The sequence below is a fragment of the Suncus etruscus genome, chromosome 15, assembly GCF_024139225.1.
Source record: "Suncus etruscus isolate mSunEtr1 chromosome 15, mSunEtr1.pri.cur, whole genome shotgun sequence".
NCBI lineage: Eukaryota > Metazoa > Chordata > Mammalia > Eulipotyphla > Soricidae > Suncus > Suncus etruscus.
In genome coordinates this window covers 18,388,892-18,409,495 of record NC_064862.1, presented here as the reverse complement: position 1 = coordinate 18,409,495, position 20,604 = coordinate 18,388,892, and the positions used below count along the sequence as shown (strand labels likewise).

General features: G+C 39.4%; 1 protein-coding gene across 1 annotated transcript in view; it reads right to left on the bottom strand.

Annotated features, from left to right (window-relative positions):
* The window catches only part of UST (uronyl 2-sulfotransferase), a 375,708-nt gene that overhangs the window by 183,606 nt on the left and 171,498 nt on the right, over positions 1 to 20,604 (bottom strand). The window lies entirely within an intron of this gene.

Below are 20,604 nucleotides of genomic sequence, written 5' to 3'. Positions count from 1 at the left end.
TTTCCCTCCCTAGGGGAAGAGAAAGATGTTCAGTCCTATGCTTTCTGCCTGGTCACTGTAGCAGGTCAGCCCCTGAAGAGGTTGACTGATGGAGGGATGGAGAATGAGGCCCTTTTCTTCCAGCTCGGAGCACGCGTCTGCCACCCTGTCTAGCCCACGGTTCTGAGGTGAAACGGCGGGTAAACAGCTCGCAGACAATCAGGCTCGTGGAAATATTTGCTTTATTCGGATGGACAAAACTGAAGTCCAAAGACTCAGATTCAGTTCCAGCCAGCAAAAAGCCCCTCGCCTTCCACAGACCCTTGCTCTTATAGTCCAGAGTCAGGTCCCACCCAATGGTGGGATCAGATACCAACCAATGGTGGAAGCAGAATCAGGTCCTACCCTAGGGTGGGAGCAGAATGCCAGGTCACACCCTAGGGTAGGGCACAGATTAGGGTGAGCAACATAGTAATCCCCCAAAATATTTACATACACAACAGTCACCACCTCCAATTGGCCAGTAACTGATTTTATTTAATCCTAACATCCTTGTTAGAAATAATTAGCAGGCTTAGGAAAACACCCCAAAGTCTTCAGCCGGTTAATTCCACCTAATTAACTCTCAGGCCTTCTATTTTAAGTGCTGGCAATGTAAGCTTTAAGAAAGACTTATAACGGGGCCTGTGAATAACCTCACAGGGCTGGGATCCACAGCTGCTCTTGGTCCCTTCGACACACCTGATAGAATACAGCCAAGCTACCAATGCACAGGAAGTTGAGCTGAGTAACTCAGACAAGCCCCCAGTCATAAATATTTGAATATTTTAAATATTTTAAACATTAAATATTATTAAACTATTAAATACTACAACTTTATAATTATTATAAAATGATATGGTTATCATACATAAATATTTTATTATTATAAAATAATATTATAATTATTATACATGAATATTTTATTATTATAAATATATTAAAGAAAGCCTCTCCCCTATTATGGAGAGAGAGCTTGGAGAGTTGGGGTAGAACGCTGTATTCTGAGGGGAATCAGAACAGATGAAGCTGGGATGTCCCCAGCAAATGCTTAAAAAATGTAGACTACTGCAAGGGGAGAGAAGAGTTCTGGAACAATTCAAAGGGGCAGTAGTAGCCTTGGGTGCTACTAGAAGGTAAATACCTTCTGTTTGTTTGCCTAGAGAAGAGATGCCTGTGTTTTTAAGTTCCTTATATTAAAGACGTTTATATTGAGTGTCAGTCATTTTTGGTAAACCAAAAATCTTTGGGAACATCTGGTCTAGATAGACCACACAAGCAAGTATGGAGAAGATGAGAGGAAGATAGAATTGAAGTAGGCAGCCAGGTATGGAGACCCCTTGACAATGAATCTCAAATAAGACCAAGGGGAAGAGGTTTAAACTATAGTACAGTGGGAAAGTATTTGCCCACTTGGCTTGATCCTCGCATCCCATATGGTTGGTCCCATGAGCTTGTGAGGTGAGATTCTCTGAACAGAGCCAAGAGTAAGCCCTGGTGTGGCCCCAAAATCAAAAACAAAAAAATACAAGATAAGATCTGAAAAGAATTTTCCTCAAGGATCCCTAGCTCCAATGGAAAACAATCCAAATATTTCCCTGTATAGATAATCCCTCAGGATAGAAGCCTGATGAGTTTAAATGACACAGGCCCAAAGCATGCAGCAGGGCTCACACTAGGAGAGATCTTTCTGCAGGAAGCAAGGTGGAAATTAAACTGAAAAAAATCTTCTTCCTTAACAAGTCCCTGGCAATGAATACTGACCAGGCACAGAGTCAAAGTTAAGGTGGCCTAAAGGAGGCCTATATAACCAACCTTGCGACAGCAAGCCTGGCACAATTTATCCCTGAGACACTCACATTCTCACCACCACCCAATTCTGGTTGCTTGACTTCTTCCCTTGACTTTATAGTTTGCTCCATTCATGGGTTGCTCATAGCCTACAATTTGGATTGGAAATTCCTTTTCTATTTTATTAAGTATTCTTTACTTTTCCAAATTTTCTCAGTAAAACTATTTTGCTTCACTGCCTCCTGACATTCTTTTCAGTAACAAAGAGCCTAGCCCCTGGGTGAAATATCGGTGGTTTTTCATACACAGAATTCCAACACGACACTCATCACCAATGTAGGCACCTCCTTCCTCCAAGGATCCTAGCACCCCTCCCTTTCAACCCTCCCCACCAATTCAATTGTGTAGTTCCGTTTTCCTGTTGTGTTACCTTTGACACTTTGTGCTACCTCACTGTGTAAATTTAGGTCCCACATATAAGTAATATCATTCTATTCCAGATCTTAATGCCCAAGCCATTGTAGGAACTCAGGCAGGCTTTTGAGTCTGAATATCTCCAGCACTTCACCAGTAAGGTTGAGATGGGAAAAAGTGCTCTCCGTTGTGCATACCTTCTCCCACTCACCCTCTGGGCAATAGAACAAGAGCATAATAACAACTTGACAGAAGACAGGTTTACAGAGAGCTACGGTGTCTGATGTGAGGATATGTCCATGCACCCCTTCAGGGTGGGCTGATGCCTGGGTGGTATCTACTGGTTCAAGTTAAATGCCATGAGACAGGGCAGTGAGGCATATCTATAGACCTGACTGCACTTGTTTCTCCTACAAGCTCTAGGAAACAGGAATCACTGCCTTCCACAATTTACAGGGAAAGAACTCTGGAGATGTGAATAATTTGTCAAACTCACCCTGCCACTACATCCTGAGTTGGTCCTCGAAGGAAACAAGGGCCAGTAATCACTGAAGAGGGACCATTATGACAATAATAGTTGGAAATGATCACTCTGAACAAGAACTGGGAACTGAAAGGAAGTGAAATGATATGCATGATACCCCTTCAGTAACAATATGGCAAACCACAGTGCCTACAAGGAAAAAAAGGTATATGTGTGTGAGAGAGAGGGGAGGGTGAAGAGAGAGAGGAAGGAGAGAGGGAGGAGACAGAGGGAGGGGGGGAGAGAGATGGTGGGCAGAAGAGGAGAAATCACTGGAAAGTCTAAGAGGCTTCCCTGACACCAAAACTGTAAACACTGAAATAAATCCAGGGCCTTCGGGATGTGACTCAGTGGCCAAGCTCATGCCTGGTAAGTGTGAGGCTCAGGAACTCTCTTCCTAGTACCACACAGAAAAACTAAACCTTATGTAAAAATTTGGAGACTGATTACTTGCTTTATTAATGATAAGGAATTATTAGAAGAAAAATACCAAGAAAAGGTTGGTACTGAACAGCTGTCTTTAGATAACCAATTCTTCTAAAAATTCAAGGGTCCTACATCTTGCTGTAACCACCATACTTTTCAGTATTGCTAACCTGATTCTGAGTATGGGAGCACCTTACATAAACCTTTCCTATTCTACTGTGAGCTCACCATGGAAACCAAGCAGGTATTCTCTGCCACCCATTTGCACCCACCCACGACACCATAAGTTCACACACTTGCACGTGCTTGCATTCCACTCCAGCAGGGGGAAGAGGGGGGGACAGTCTCCCCCAGCTTTTCCACGCTCCTCTGACACTTCCCTTTCTTGTGCTTGAGTGAGTTGGGGCAGCAATCACCACTGCCAAGATGAGCTGGTGAGAACTTTGGCTGTGGCTGCCATGTTGGAAAATACACTTGAGAGGGCACTTGGGTTCTTGGCAACCTTCTTGGTGGGAAGGAGGAAGCAACCCTTGGTGGTATGTATGGTTGACACATCCTCACTGGCTAGAGAAGGCATCTATGTGTTGGGTAATATTTCTGATTTAGAGAGTTAATATCAAGGAGGTAGTTATTTTATTTTTCCCCCTCTTTCTGGAGGAGATTAAACTTCTGTGGAGGAATTACAAGCCTATAGCAATCTTCAGGCACAAATAAAACAAAATGAAGATTGGCAGCTCTTTTTTACTTTTTTTAATTATAAAAAGTTAACGCAATTTATGTATACATAGCCTAATTTATTCTAACCAAAGATACAAGGTAGCCCAGAAAAATATCTTGCAGATGACAAAGAAGTACACATTTAAAATGATTATTTGGGGGGGGGGGGGCGTTACACCCAGCAGTGCTCAGGAGTTACTCCTGGCTCTGTGCTCAGAATTCACCCCTGGCAGGCTTGGGAGACCATAGGGGACATCGGGGATCAAACCCATGCCTGACCAACATTAGCCGTGTGCAAGGCAAATGCCCTACCGCTGTGCTACTTCTCTGGCCCTAAAATGACTATTTTTAATTAATAAAAAATATATAAATATAACACCTGGTCTCCAACATGGTTTTAGTAATTAAAGCTAAAAACACTTGTCCTTAGATGTTACTGATATATTTCCATTATCCTGTTACAGGTGATTAGGGTCTTCTATCTGAGACACATTAGAAAATGTCCTTAGGGGCTAAGAACACCCATTACACACATGTTCTAGGATGCTTTAATCAACCTAGGAAAGCCAGTGAGAAGAATAAAAAAGGAGCATTTAGCAAAGAAAAATCTGAAGATGTCCCTATGAGATTGATATCAAAAGCACAACACAGCCCATTTTTGAAAAATCCCCATGAATGCAGTCAATGCAGGTGCAAGTTAACAAAGAATCACTGATAATCACGCTTTGTTCTAGCAAATGGATTTCTAATAGCGAAGAGCAGCAGATAAAGATGGGGGTAATTTTGATAACTATCAGATAAAAATACTTCTTCTCCGGGTTATATTCTTCAAGAAAATAAGTTACCACGAGCTCTTTCCATAGACATGTCATCTTAAAACTCACTTATAGGTAGTCAATAAAGAATCTAAATGGAAATCACAAGTTTAATTGATTTGGGAGTAGGTCTAGGAATCTAGTTAGTACCCCATTCATAAAGCATTGTGTGTGCTTGCTTGTTTTTTCCTCCTATGGGTTTTATTTCTGTGTTTTTGTTTGTTTGTTTTTGTTTTGCAGCAAATACTAAAGGTCTTCCAGGAGTTTTATCATGTTGAAGGACTCAAAATAGCCCATACCACAAAGGGGACTCTTCTGATATGTGTCCCATATGGTTCATGACCACTGAAAAATCCCAGTTATTAATGTCAGAAAGATCAAAACATGCTATTGAGGTCTTTTCTCAAAGCAAATTTATAGTCAATCCATGTTAGAATCACAGGAGACACAAACTCCAAGTTCAGACCTGTAGCCCCAGACCAGCTCCACCCTACCTGGCCCTCATCTCTGTGGTGTGAGCTAATCTGTCCTTCAAATAGTAAAAGTCCTGGAAGAGCTTTAGTATTCACTGCAAAAACAAATAATCTGTAAGGAGGAAAACAAAGAAGCACACACAATGCGTTATTTTTCAAGTGAGGTCTGAGAACCTGCATTTCTACCAGCTTCCTAGAAACTGTTCTGCCTACAACTCTGGGGACAATGTATAGTATGGAGAGTAGTCATTGTGTTTATTTCCAGGTCAGAGAAAGTTTTAACATTCTTAAGTTGAAGGTTGATGATACTAGTGAATGGTTCATTAAATATTTATCGGAATGGGGCCATAGAGATAGCACCGTAGGACACTTATCTTGCATATGACTGACTCAGGTTTGATCACTGGTATCCCATATGGTCCCCTGAGCCTGCCAGGACTGATTCCTGAGTGCAAATCCAGGTGTGGCCCCCAAAGAAGCAAATAACAATTATCAAGGGCTGGTTATGTGCAAGGCCCAATACACTAGGCACAGTGACAGATTTAATAGACATTAAGGTGATTAAGACAAGGCAGTCCTCCTCAAGGATTGTCCCTGTGCTGGTCAAAGAAAGAGATGTTTATTTTCTGGAAAACTGAGTGAAATACTAGGCTGATGCCCAGAGTATGAACACCTTGCCTTCCCCAAGGCTGCTAATTGGAGGCCAGAACCCTGACAGAACCCTCTCTTCAGTCCTTTCCCCACTTCTCTTTGGTCTACAAACACTGCTTGTGGCTGGCCCACATGATCAGATCAGAGAAGAATGGGAAGATGGATATTCATGGGCATTGGGAGGGGGAAGAGGAGGCAGCAGGAAGGTTGGGAAATGGGTAGTTGGAGAGAGATAAAATCAATAAGATCATCACAGTACAACAAGAAAAGCAGGACTCTTGTTCAGCTGTTCTCCCAATGTTGGTTTCTGCTAAGCCAGAAGTATTTATCAGCTTATCTCAGTGGAAATCAGAGGCCACTTACAAATCCTAATACTGTACACAAAACAGAAGCCTGCAAACTCTCAATGGTGGCATACTCCAATACAAGGGCTTGGGCTGTGCCTGTGGGTCTGTATAGGGCAGAAGGCTGTGTCTCCTGACACTTAGTGTCTAAGGAAATGAAATGGCAGAAGGAAGGGCCCTGAGTTCAGACTACTGAAAAGATTTGGTCTAGGGCCTTTATTAAATTTCTGAAACCTCAACATACCAGCAAATCCTCTTTTTAGTGCTGACCACTAAACTCACCGAGAATTAAACTTGCCTCAACTATGAAACCCCGGCCACACTTACTGTCAACTGCACATTATGATGCAATCAAATTGCAATTATCACTTATTTTTTGATTCAGAGAGAACACTCCCTCTTCCTCTTCTTGTTTTCTCAAACAACTCACAAGAAAACAGTTAAGAAGGTGGTCATGTGGATCTGTAACCTGTTATTTCAAAAAGCCAGCATTCAAATCCCGGCTCTATATCTTACCAGCAATGTGAATGTAGGGGAGTAACTTGGCCTCTCTGGGGCTCAGCGTCTTCTATCTATAGAATGAGTTAATGCATGGGGCTCCCACTCCCAAAGTATGTGCTCCATCGCTTTAAGTGATCTCATCAGCCCTTCAAGTTTTAATTTTAGTGGGGGAAAAAGGTACAACTGTTTACAGAAGTGACAGCCTGAAAACTATGGTTTCTGGAGAAGCTGTCTACTCCTGTTCCATCTTAGGTAACTGCACAGCCCTCACATTTGGCTCAAACACCCTTCTCCCAACCACCCTATTCTCCTATTTTTGAAAGCCATCTTTGACATCTTTTACTCTTTAGATTAGAAGTGTTCTTGCTTTTTTGAGTGATGAGTGATGCTAAGGGTTTACTCCTGAGTTTATGCTCTAAGATCTCAACCTGGTGGGTCATTAGAGAACCATTTGCTGAGCCAGGGATCAAAAACCTGGTTGACCACATGGATAGCAGTGCCTTGATTCCTGTCTTACCTCTCCAACTTGATGTCTTTCCTTTCTTTTTTTGCACAGAACTGACTTTAGTTTCTACTTCATTTTTTGGACATAACCAAACCACTGACAGTTGTCCTTCATCTATAAAAACTTCTCAGGCATTGCAAGTCTATGCATGTAGTCTACCTACCTCTTGGATTATATGTTTGGTCTCTGGAAATTATGTTTTTGTTAAAAAAAAGACATTTTTTGACTTTTTTGTGTAACCAAGTCATTTTTTTCAGTTATTGTAAAAACATTATCATTATTATTATTATGTGCCATGGTAGTTTTGTAATCTGTAAATAAAAATGGATTATAGCAAAAAAAAAAAAAACTTCTCAGGCATTAATAATATTTTTGCCAAGAATTTATCTTCATTTATAAGCATGCCTCTAATTTTATACCCAAATTAATGTTCTTCCAGAAGTTAACAATTATATTTATAATAGTGGCACCAGGTTACAATCACATATTATACAAAATGAACAGTTGCATTTGTGCCTGCCTTAAATATTTGGAACACTCTAAATCAGGGATCTCAAACTCAATTTACCTGGGGGCCGCAGGAGGCAAAGTAGGGATGATCCTTGAGTGCAAAGTCAGTAGTAAGCCTTGAACATTGGGGGGTGTGACCGAAACAACTAAAACAAAACAAAACAAAACAAAAGATTCCTCTAGGGCAGGGCCACAAAATATTGTACGGAGGGCCACAAATGGTCCGCGGGCCACGAGTTTGAGACCCCTGCTCTAAATATTGTGCCATTTTCTCACAATGTGAATTCTACACTTTTAACTTTTTTTGCTTCCTTGAACTTATGGGTGACCATTTAGAACTAGACAAAATTCTTTGGTGGATGTTCTGAAATGGTATCTTCTTTATGTTTAACTTAATATGAGAGCTTCTCCTAATAGTATTAAGGGTAACCAGGGCTAGTCTTAAAGATGTGAAGGGGACATCTAATGTGGAAACTAAACCCACATTCCTGCCTATGCAAAGCATATATTCTATCAATTGAGCCACATTCCAACTTCTTAAAGTAAATTAACTCAGTTGAGAAAAATGTACTTTTTCCAATCTATTCTTCATCCATGCAACCATCCTGGTAAGTAGAGTACAGAGCTGATGCTCTAGGAGTCATTTTGGGACTGTGATACCCTCTTAAATATAGGAACCATCTACAAAAACAAAGGCTCCTAGATGATTGTGACTATCATGCCAGTCTATACCTGCCTATCTATGAGTTTTACAAAAATAAAAATAAACTTCTATCAAATCTAGGCCTCTCTTTTTACTGTTTGTACCCAATATTTTTGTATTTTTCTATTCTGTACTTATACCTTATGTTCCACTTATCAAAGGTAGACTCAAATTTCGATTCAGACTTTTGAACTTTCTTGTATGAAAGATAAAGACCATTGCAGCAATATTTCAAGAGAGAGAAACAGATATTCTGTTTTTCCTCTGAAGCAATAGAAAGCATTTAGCACCAATATGATGTATTCTTACCAAAACACTGAACTGGATTCTGAATAAGAATCTACATAGAACTACCAACTTAAGAGAAATATAAGCAATAGTGTGGGGAGCAGAACTATTGGAACCTAGAACAAAGGTGCCTCAGAAATCCCTGACCTTGTCACCCAGGTGACCAGAGGCGCCCATGCCCTGAGGACAAAGGAAATAGACAAACACTAAAGTAAATTCAAAGCAGCCCAATACATCCAGCCAGAAAGGAAATTAGAGAGCAACTTGCCTTTGTGTTAGCAAAAGATTAATATGTTTACAGCTGATGTTTTTTATTTATGCTTGCTGAGTAAAATTTATAAGACCCTGTTTGGATCTTGTGCTTTCAGTATAAACATGTGCTCAGGTCTACCTCTTTACCCCTCCCTATTACCTGCCCTCAGCTTATGCTAATGAGTGCTTGCAGTTGTAATTGGTGGAAACCTGTAACACCCTCTGACGTATTTCGCCCTTAAAAGCTGATCTCCCCGGCAATAAACCCCTTTTGAACAGCATGCGTTGTCTTGAGGGTCTTTCTTACTAACTTCTTAAGTCTTCTTCACAGATCAGACCTGCTCTAGTAAACTCACAAATTACTAGCGACCCTCATTCCCACACCCCCGCGGGTCAGAGGTCCCCCACCAAGGGTTGCAAGTAATAGCTTCTCTAATACCATATGAATATAATCATGTAAGAAATGTAAGAAATTCTAGTCATCAAATCAAAATATTTCATTTTTAGAAGCAACACATTTCTATAGTTGTTGCATATTATCAAGACCAAAAAAATCTTCGAGGAGAGTTTGGGTGACCTGCAAATTAACTAGAATAGGGCAAATATCATTATGCTATTTAATCAAAAATACTTCTATTGCCAATGAGACAAGTTCCTAAAACTTGGAAATTTCAATGGTAGGTTATACATCTCCTGGGATTTTTTATTAGTTCACATGAGTTTCTGATTCCAATGCTTTTTTTTCATGCTAGTTTATAGGAAATAAACTGCTAATTCTCTACTTACTGATTTCATAGAGAAAAATCTACCATCTTGATTGTTCTATCAATCACTCAAATCTATTAAAAGTCTACCCAATAAATAAGTTGTTTTTAAATTTTTTTCCTAAATATTTCTTTAACTCACAGAAAAAAATCAAATTTATATAAAAATTAGACTCATTTGACAAGACATTTGATCCCATCTTTCAACTACACATGAAAATTAGGGATTGAATATTGTGTCCCCTCAGAATTCCTATATTAAAGCCCAAATCTCTATGATGACAATATTTTTTTTTGTGGTTTTTGGGTCACACCCGGCAGTTCTCAGGGGTTTTTCCTGGCTCTGTGCTCAGAAATTGCTCCTGGCATGCAGGGGGACCATATGGGACGCCGGGATTCGAACTGATGACCTTCTGCATGAAAGGTAAATGCCTTACCTCCATGCTATCTCTCCGGCCCCATGATGACAATATTTTAAGTGATAGGATGCTTTAGAATTAGAGTTTGAGAGAGATATGAAAGAAATGAACAATTTTTTCACTGTCACATATATAGCAATTCAATTATAGGCAAGCTAGAAAGAGGCCTATAACATGAAAGCACCCAATGGTCCACACTATGACTGTGGACATCCCATCTTCAGAACTGTGGAAATAAGTTACTGTTTGAATCATTCAGTCTATGCTCTTTGTGGGTAGGTGAATATAGCCAGCAGTGTTCAGGTGCTAGTCCTGGCTCTGTGCTTGGGGGTCTCTCCCAGAAGTTCCTGGGGACCATGTGTTACTTCAAAGGTTGAGCCTGGGCTTCCTGCATGCAAAGCATGGGTTCAGTCTGTTGAGTTATCTCTCCTGCCCCAGTGGTATTTTTGTGATAGCAACCAAAGGTGGCTAAGACATGGCCTTCATCATTTATATTCTGAAACATCTGAGCTATTGAATTATTTTATATCAAATCCCAGATAACATGTCCTTTATATGCACGCAGAACTTTAAAAATATCACAGTAATACTATGATTACAACTCTAAAAATGAACAATCATACTTTAATGATATTGGAAATTTATAAAATCATTGTATTTTCCTGATAGCTTCAATAGATAGTTTAGTTATTGTGTTCACCCAGTACATGAAGAAGATTCTATATATGCATTTATTGATATGCCTCAAATCCCCTTTTATGTGTAAATTCCTTTCCTTTTACACTCCAACTCCCTTCAAGTTAATTTTGAGAAAACACAATTATCAGCCCCCATAGATTTTCCTACATTGGGGATGTTAATAACTGCATCCATGTGGTGATGTAGAACATGGTACTCAGCTTTTGATCAAATGTAAGAACCAATTTTGAATGGATATTTGCCAAGATGCTGCTGCATAGTATTTACTGAATTCCCTTGCTTATGCTACTGTTCCAGTTAAGCAAGTCCTTTAACGATCAGTGAGCTGATGGGTCTGAAAAGCCCCTGACAGCACAAGTCCCTTCCAGACCCAATAATTCAGTAAGAAATGTCTGCATAAAGCTACTCTAGATTATCCAAAGTTCCATTAGACTTTTATGTACACACAGAAATTGAATGGTACCAGAAATGTAAACTGGAAGCATGCAAGAAAAATGCAAAGTCTTGTGTCCCCCACAATTCTGAACAATGTTGTCGATGTCAATGCCTATTACAATTTGGTAATTGATCTTTATTGTGCCTTTGCAAAAATAAAAAAAAGAAAAGAAATGAAAAAAAGAAAAGAAAGCCTTTTTAAGAAGTTGCTGGTTTGGGTATTTATTTTTTGTTTTTGTTTTTGTTTATTGTTTTGATTTGGGTTTTTGTTGTTTTTATTTTTGTTTTGTTTTTGCTTTTTGTTTGTTTTTTGTAGTTGCGGGGTTTTTTTTTGTATTTTTGTTACTACTGCTTTGTTGTTTTTGTTTTCGTCTTGTTTTGTTTTGTTACCTTTTTCTTCTTTTTTCCCCTTCTTCTAAATTGATATTTATAACACTAGACGAACTCCTAACAGTTTATTTTTTCTCTTTTCCCTTTTCTTTTCTTATATCTCCAACAGAACCACATTACTGAAATCATCTTGTTCAGCCTCATAATTAGAGGGGGGAAAAATGGATGATACCAGAACCAAACAGTCGCATGAACATTTAATGGAAATTAAAAAAATGATCAGACATGAACACCAAACCCAAAGTCAAGACAACAGAATCGATACCCAATCTACAACAAGCTGTACAAATGGGGACCAGTTACACTACCATTATGGGGGGTAAAGGGGGATATATGGGATGCATGCTGGGACCAGGGTTGGAGGGAGGACAACACTGGTGGTGGGAATGCCCCTCACTCATTGCCACAATGTGCCTTAAATGTTAATGTGAAAGATTTGTAATTCACTTTGGCCACAAAAAAAAAAAAAAAAAAAAAAAAAAAAAGAACATGAAGGTGCACTTACCTGGAACGATACTCATTTAGTGATCTATTGTGGAACTATCACTAATTGGCTTTCTCTAAGAGAATTCAATCCTTATTGGAGCTCTAAGAGACTTCCCTCAGAACTTATTAGTAAGTGCTTCATCGGAAGCTAAAAACACCAACTCTCAGGGAGAATCTACCACACCTGAGCACTTTTTCTCTACTTTTCCTACAAAAACATTCAGTCTATGAATAGTCTGTGGTTGGCAATATTTTTCTGATTGCCTGTTCTCCCTCTAAATAAATCATGGAAGCCATTGCAAACAAAGACAATGTGGACCAGAGCTGCTTCTCCGGGATCCTTCTGGTTTTCTAAATTAAATGCTACAGGGTTAGAGCTATTGATTAATCACAGCAAGCCCTGAAGTTCCCCCAGTATAGAATGTAATAACACACAGTTTGGGACTGAGGAGGAAAATAAGCTGTGTTCTCTGTTTTTTATTTTCCTGCCTTTTTTTTATATGTTATGCTGTGTCATATGACTGGCAGTGAAAGAAATCACTCACCAACTGAAAATTCCTTGGAGATATTTTTTAGTGATACATACAAACACACACACACACACACACACACACACACACACACACACGACATGCACAGAAGAGCCTCCTCCAAGACTATATGTTGGGCATTTGAATGCATTTTTAAATTATATATTTGAATATATACATTTTGAATGTATTTTTAAAAATTTACAGCTAAAAATGATTCCAAACTGTTTACTATTCTTTTCACCTTACAATTCTTCCCACAAAAGCATAGGCTCTGTAAGACAAAAAATAGAAACAAACCAAACTCTAAACACAAGAGGATGATTTCCATTTCACATCTGATTTTTTTTTTCCTCTGATGATTTCTACTTTGTGCTTTCTTTGTTGAGCTTCTAAGTTTTCATCTGTGACTTTCTTAGAAAAACTGAATTCGATGATCTCAAAGCCAAGTGAGTTAGAGGAGAGCAATTTGGGAATTTTAAAAAGTGAAGTCAGGGGATAAAGAAAGAGTATAGCGGTTAGGGCTTTTGCTTTGTATGCAGCAGACCCAGGTTTGATCTCTGACACCCTAGATGCTCCCCTCCCCAAGTGCAGCCAGAGAGACAGGCTACTTCTTGAATGCAGAGCCAGAAGAGAGCCCTGAGAACAAAACCAGATGTGGCCCAAAGACTAAAAGAAAATAAAGCTAAAAAGGAGATCTGAAGTCCATCCACATTGTCAAATTGGGTCTAAGAATCTGAGGAGTTGAGTCCATGAGAAGAAGGATGGTCAATGGGAGAGTATGAAGAGTAAGAAGACTATCTTGGGGGCTGTTTGTCTCTGAGAAGAAACTCCACATTCTTTTTGTTTTGTTTTTGGATCTCACTCAGTGACACTCAGGGTTTACTTCTGACTATGTGCTCAGAAATCGGTCCTGGCTTGGGGGACCATATGGGACGCTGGGGAAATCTAACCTTGGTCCGTCCTAGGCTAACGCGTGCAAGGCTAATGCCCTACCTCTATGCCACTGCTCTGGCCCCAAGAGATTTCACATTCTTATCCAGACTGTTTGGATCCACTGAAAGAAACCTCAGTCTATCACTGTGAGCCAAAGACAGGAGGTGCTACCCAAGGTATGTTCAGTGAGGCTTTAGGCCACACTAAGAGGCCTCACTTTTACCTAGAGTTGGACTTCAGAAGGGCAATGGCCAACAGAGCCTCTCAGGCCCTAAACTATCAGGTCTGGAAAGAGAAGTCTTCTGGTATTTACTAGGAGATAGAGTTGAGGAACATGGGTTGGAGACTGATGGGACAGCAAGTGTGGACTATCATGCCAGGTATCCATGTGAAACTGGGATTAGCTGACTCAAGTGGAGAAGTCATAGCTGAAACATAGGCCTGGTGACCTGCCTGGGAGGCAGGGGGCAGCATCCGGTCAGTGGATCAATCTCCAGAGGTCACACAAGTCCCCATCCTTCAAGAATTGGAATGAGTTACAGGGAGAAGGGATCAAAGGAAAGGTAACAGGGACTCTGGAAAGGTGGATTTATACAGGAAGAAACTGAGCTAGAATTTTACCCTCCATGAAAATGGGAATCACACCCTAGGTTTATTTATAAGGGAATGATATAAGGAAGAAATCTGAAAGTTCCAGTTTTGCACATCCATTTACAACTATATTCACTTAGGTACTTTATATGTAGAAATATGTGGGCATGTGGATATGAGTGTGGGTATGTATATGTAATGTGTATGTGTGTGTATGTCTATACCTAAATTTACTGAAAGGTTTAATGGAGAGTAGGGACAAGAGAAGTCCATGTAATGGCTCTGAGTACAAGTCTGAAATGCATTCATGGGGAGCCTGGGGGTGGGGCCCAGTGAAAAAGTGTCTGCTGATGAAGCTCCTTCCCTGGCTGTGCCCACATCAAGTGCACGTCAAGTGATTGTTGGCACCACAGTGAGTGTGATTCCCAAGTATTTGTGAGCACCATAAACATGCGCATCATAAACATGCGCACTATCCTGGACAGCACAACAACAACAAAAGGGTAAGTGGGGGGAGAGCTTAAGGTTACTTTAGGAGATTTTCAGAAGCTTATTTATTTGTTTGTTTTGTTTTATGGTCACACCCACCTGTGCTTAGCTCAGGCTCTGCTTCAGGGACAACTACTGGCAGGCTTAGGGGGCCATATGGGATGCCGAGGATCAAATCGGGTTATTTTATTAAGTTATTAACTTAATATTTATTAAGTTATTATATTAAGTTTTCTATCTACTATACTATAGCTCTAGCCTCTCAAAAGCCTATTTTGATGCCAAAAATCTATTTGCCTTTTTTCCAATGCAATTAAATGAATTCTAGACTCCATCAATAGAAAACAAAATTCAAAGTCATTAAATAAAGTCAATTTTATGCCTTCCCCCAACAAAGCAGTGGCTTACTGCTCTTTCTTTTAAGTAAGGTCTAGTAATTTCATAATTAAAAGTTCTTAAAATAATGCATACTTTTTTATCCTGGGAAAAATGGAACTTGTCCATTTAGTCATTCTAATACATTGCACCTGCCTCCATTTCTGAAGGGAGAAAAGAACTTAAGGAATTTCTATCTAGTAAAAAAAAAAATTGATCTTTCTTTTCTGGTACTGCGACCATAGTCAAGTAATCACTTAGAGGGCAGGAGCACAAGTTGCCAATTTTCTAAGTGCAAATAGAGTTGGTCTGCCAGTCACATCACCTCCATGAAGGGTTGCACTACTGAACCAAAGCATGAATAATGCAGATTTGAAGAGCTTGGGGAAAGAAGGGATCCCTGGGGACCTTCAAACTCTCCTGCAAAATCAGAACCAAATCAAGAATTCTGCCTTTCCAAAGCTTCTTTGGATGCCTAAAATTAGCATACCAACAGTTTTTTTTTAAGTTAATAGAAGAAAAAGTTGCAATTTTTGCCCACAAACACATGCATGGAAGCATTCAAAATCAGGCATCTCCCCCAAAAAGAATATCAGCCATCTATTTTTATTGCCATTTACACACCTACTAAGGAAGCCTAGGGGATTGTTTTGTTTTCTATGACTTACTGTATTTTTCTCTCTATAAGATGCACCTGACCGTATGATGCATATACTGTATTTTCTGGCATATAAGACGACTTTTTAACCCATGAAAAACTTAAAAGTCGGTGGTCGATTTATACGCCAGTATACGGCATGCTGCAACTTACTCCAGCTTCAGGGACAAGTGATCCGCCCCCTCTTACCACAGTTCAATCCCCAGGCGTCCCATTTGGTTCCCCAAAGCTGGAGTGATTTTTGAGCGTATAGCCAGGAGTAGCCACTGAGCACCACCAGGTATGGCCCAAAAAAACAAAACCAAAAAAAAAAATAAATAAAGCCTTAATGAATCCAAGTGTTTTGGATAGTGCACCTAGTGTTGCATTTCAAGGTAAGACTTTGGTCAGGGGGCATAAACATTCAGACTCTTATGTGGATTATTATTTTTGAATGTCTTTTATCCTCTGTTCTTTTACCTGTGTAACAGAGACAAAAGTTCCTATTTAACAGATTTGCTAAGAAGATGGATATCAGGTAGTAGCAGCAGGGGGGAAAAAGACAGATGCAAAGAAAGAATACAAAATGCTTAGCCCAAGCCTATTACAAATTTTTTACTTGAGTTATATTTCCCAATGCCACTGATTGATGAAATGGGTTTGCTGGCCCTTGATATTATTTTTTAACAACTACTTATAATATCTGCCAAGGTTTATTAGGATAAATATTTTCAACAAATATAATCATACATTTTTATGACATTTGGTTCAGGCTAGATTTGTTTGTTTGTTTTTTGTTTTTGTGTCACATCCGGTGACACTCAGGGGTTACTCCTGGTTCTGCTCTCAGAAATAGCCCCTGGCATGCTCAGGGAACATATGGGATGGTGGAAGTGAACCACTGGTGATCTGCTGGGTTGGCTACATGCAAGGCAAACACCTAACACTGCTATCTCTCCAGCCCAAGACTAGATTTTTTCTTCTTTTTTTTCTATTAGCTAGTATTTTTCCCCTTTGCAAAAAGTGTGGGGTTTGATACAGAACATTTTAATAGGTATAACCAATTATTAATCAGTGTTATATTAAGATACCTGTAGATTACTGTTTCATCCAATCAGAAAAACACATAAGGAACATCGTAATTTTACTATTAGCATCAAAGTCAGTGAGCACACTACTGAAATGTTTCAGAGAAGACCCATTTCATTTGAACATCCTAGGTTTGGATGTGGGTAGGGTCCTGGGCCCACACCTAATGATACCTGACCAAAGGGTCAGATAGTTCAATGTTTGGCCCTTGTGATATGCTACTGCTCTGACTTAAGCATTGCTGGGTGTCTCTAGGACTACAGCCAGTGATGCTTTGGAAGGGGGCATTTCACAGCCAGTGATGCTTTGGAAGGGGGCATTTTACAATGTTGAGATCCAACTCAGAGCCTTTCTTGCAGTTATCCCCTCTTGCCCTTTGAGCTGTCTTCTTGGCCCCTAACTATCCTGGATTTTTGAAAATGTATTTTCAGATTGGTATTGGTGACACTTCACCATTATGGGAGTCCAAATTACAAGTTATTACTTTACTGATTGCATTATATTAGTATACTTATGCCTGACATTTATATTTTGAGTATCTGTAAAAGAAATCCACAGATTTGTAATTTCATAGTTTAGTTATAAATATAAAATTTCTTTGAGCTGTATGAATGCAAATTGGATTCTACATTATGCTTATAGTAGAATTTTAACAACATACTCAAAAAGTACAAATGGAAGATGAATTTCTCTCATTTTAACTTCCAAATGATTTTGTAGTATAATGTTTGAAAAGAAGAAAAATTTTACACAGAATCACAGAATTGCTTGTGTTTAAAATTCTGAACCAGTTATTAAAATGCTGAGTCATAAAATATTAGATGAATTCATGTGGATCTCATTCTTCACTCATACCAAAAATAGTTTCAGTGGTTTGTTCTCAATCTTGTAATTACTTACAGTTGGTATTAAGATTGTGTGATCCTTGAATGTTTGAGCTATAACTTAAAGCTATAGTTTATTCAAAGTTAAGAATGATAAGGATGTGTTTTTGCACATTCTTTTGACTCTATTCTATATTTCAAAATATGTGAGATCATATAATTATCATTTTTATAAGCCTTTCTTGAGCAGTTATGTGAATGTATTGTTTCTGGTGGAAATTTTATTGGAAAGTATACCTTATAATGTTCTTCTAGAGAATAAGTATATTTTCTATATAAATTTCTCAATATATTTTGTCAGAAACTCAACCTTAATGGGAAGTAATTCAACTTTTTTTCAATGTAAAAAGCTATGATTGTAACCAATACTAAAGTGTATAAATGGTTATGCTATCTACTTTTGACCTTGAAGAGTTTGAACAATAATAACTCAAGAAGCATTCTAAACTCCTGCTGCCAACACAGGGACAGAGTGCCTCTTGATTCTCAGAAGTCACCACATACCGTATTTTTTTGAACGATAGGATGCACTTCCCCCACAAAAAAAGCTGGTGGAAAATGCCTGTGTCTTATGGAGTGAATGCCACCTGGAGGTTGGGGTTCCCAGAAAACTTAAACTCTCTCCATTTGGTTTTGTTGTTGTTGTTGTTTTATTTGGGGGGGGGGGTTACACTGGGCTCTGATCAGTGGTTATTCCTGGCTCTGTGCTCAGAAATTTCTCCTGGCAGGCCCTAGGGACTATCTGGAATGCCAGGATTCGAACCACTATTCATCCTGGTCAGCTGCGTGCAAGGCAAAACATCCTACCACTATGCTATCTCTCCAGCACCAACTCTCTTCATTTGTTAATGACAGTATAAGAATTCTTTTGGTTTTGGGGCCATACCCAGTGATGCTCAGGGTTTACTCCTGGCTCTGCACTCAGAAATTGCTCCTGGCTTGGGGGACCATATGGGACGCCTGGGTATTGAACCGTGGTCCATCCTAGGCTAGCGGGGGCAAGGCAGATGCCTTATGGCTTGTGCCACCGCTCTGGCCCCAAGGCTTTAATTTTGAATTAAGTTTTGATGATTGCATAATCAGATACCTTTACTTTTGCAGCAGTTTTTTTTTTTTTTTTTTTTTTTTTTTTTTTGTGATTCCCCCCCAAGCATTCACTCGACTCTACATGGGGTGGCAAATCACAGTTTAAGAAGCTACACTTTAGACTCTGAACTGTTAAGAATATTTGACCTTGAGATAATTAGTCAAAAATAAGATACACCATTTATAGATGTTTCTAGATTTTAGCCTCTAGTAGTCATCTTTATTGTGTGTATGTGTGTGTGTGTGTGTGTGTGTGTCTATGACTCTATGAATATTGGTGCTCAGAGACTGCTCCTTGCTCTGTGCCAGGGGTTCACTCACAGAGATGCTCAAAAGGAGGATACTGTATTTGGCATTGAAACTAGAGCCTCTTTCTGCATTAAGCATGCAAACCATGCATTTCTCCCCTCCAAACTATCTCTCCCACCATCTAATCCATTTTTAAATATAAAAGTTGAATTATTTCCCATTAATGAGTTTCTGACAAAAATAAATGAAACTTTTATTAAGAGTATGTTTGCCCTCAAAGAGATCATACGATAAACGTAAATTCCAGTGACATTTTAATGGAAACAGTATATGCACATGGCATTAAGATGGAAATTGAGTTCCCATCCAGCACCCCATAGGGCTATGCTTAAGGGTGCCTACTTTCACAAACTACCTTGCACTATGAAAGATTTTGAAATTTTAGAAACATTGTTGGGAGATCCTCACTACTTACCTGTTAAGGGCACAACTGACAACCCCATGTCTGTTTATTTCTCCCTATTTTTCCAAGATCTCATTACTTAGGGGTACAGAATTGACTCTCAATCAAGGGACCCCAAATCCTCATAAAACTACAAGGTGCTTGAAATGCCAAACATACATATTATCACTGTAATATTCCTGTTGGCCAAGGTTTGGCAGCTTCTGGTTTTGAAGAAGGAGGAAAGCTCAGGGATTAACATCATTTGAAAAAAAAAAAGTAAGAGCAGAAGGATCACCATACTATTACCTGGCCAAACTTTAATGAGTTTTTTTCTATGGTACCATCTAAACTATTTGAGCCTGGAGTAATGGGCAGACCTCTAAATATACAAGTTCATTTAGGCTATCCATGATTATCAAATTAAAGGATTCCTTTAAGTATACATAACTTCTATATAACCATTAAACAAACAAAAAGATGTATAAAACATATTCCATTTGGAATAACAACATAGTTGGGGAGATAAAGATATCAGAGTACAATGTATAAAAATGTGTGCCAACTATCACAGGAAATTGTTATAAGATCGTATTAATAGTTGTAGTGCTTTATCATTTTGCCCACTGTGATCTCCAATAACAGTTGAAAGTCTTCCTCCTCCCCTGGACAATTTCTGTCAGATTATGATTATTCCACAGGTATAAAGTTAGGCCATTGTTGATAAGGAAGAGTCTGTCGGGGGTGATACCAAGGCTTAAAATTTTTTTCCACAGGGAAAAGTCAAGAGAGAGTCTGGTGAAAGCTGAAGGGAAAGGTCACAGGGAATGTCTAAGTGATTCCACTCTGCCCTGGGTCTTGGAAGAATGGCCATTTCTTTCCTGCATCTTTTTGCCCACCATGAGGGGTAGAAAAGCTCAAGATGAGAATCTTTACCTGGGAAGAACTACCTCTGCCTCCCTGTGACTAGGATTTGGGGCTAGAAGAATCACTACAGCTCCCCAACCAAACAATCCAAGCAATCTAAACAATCCATCTAACCCCACTGAAGTTCACCTGTGGGGTTCCCTTAAGGATGTGCAATGAAGGATATTTGAGAACTCAGAATTTCAGGGATGTGGATAAATCTCTCTATTTACCCATCATGACACAGCCAGCCCTCTCTAGCCCAT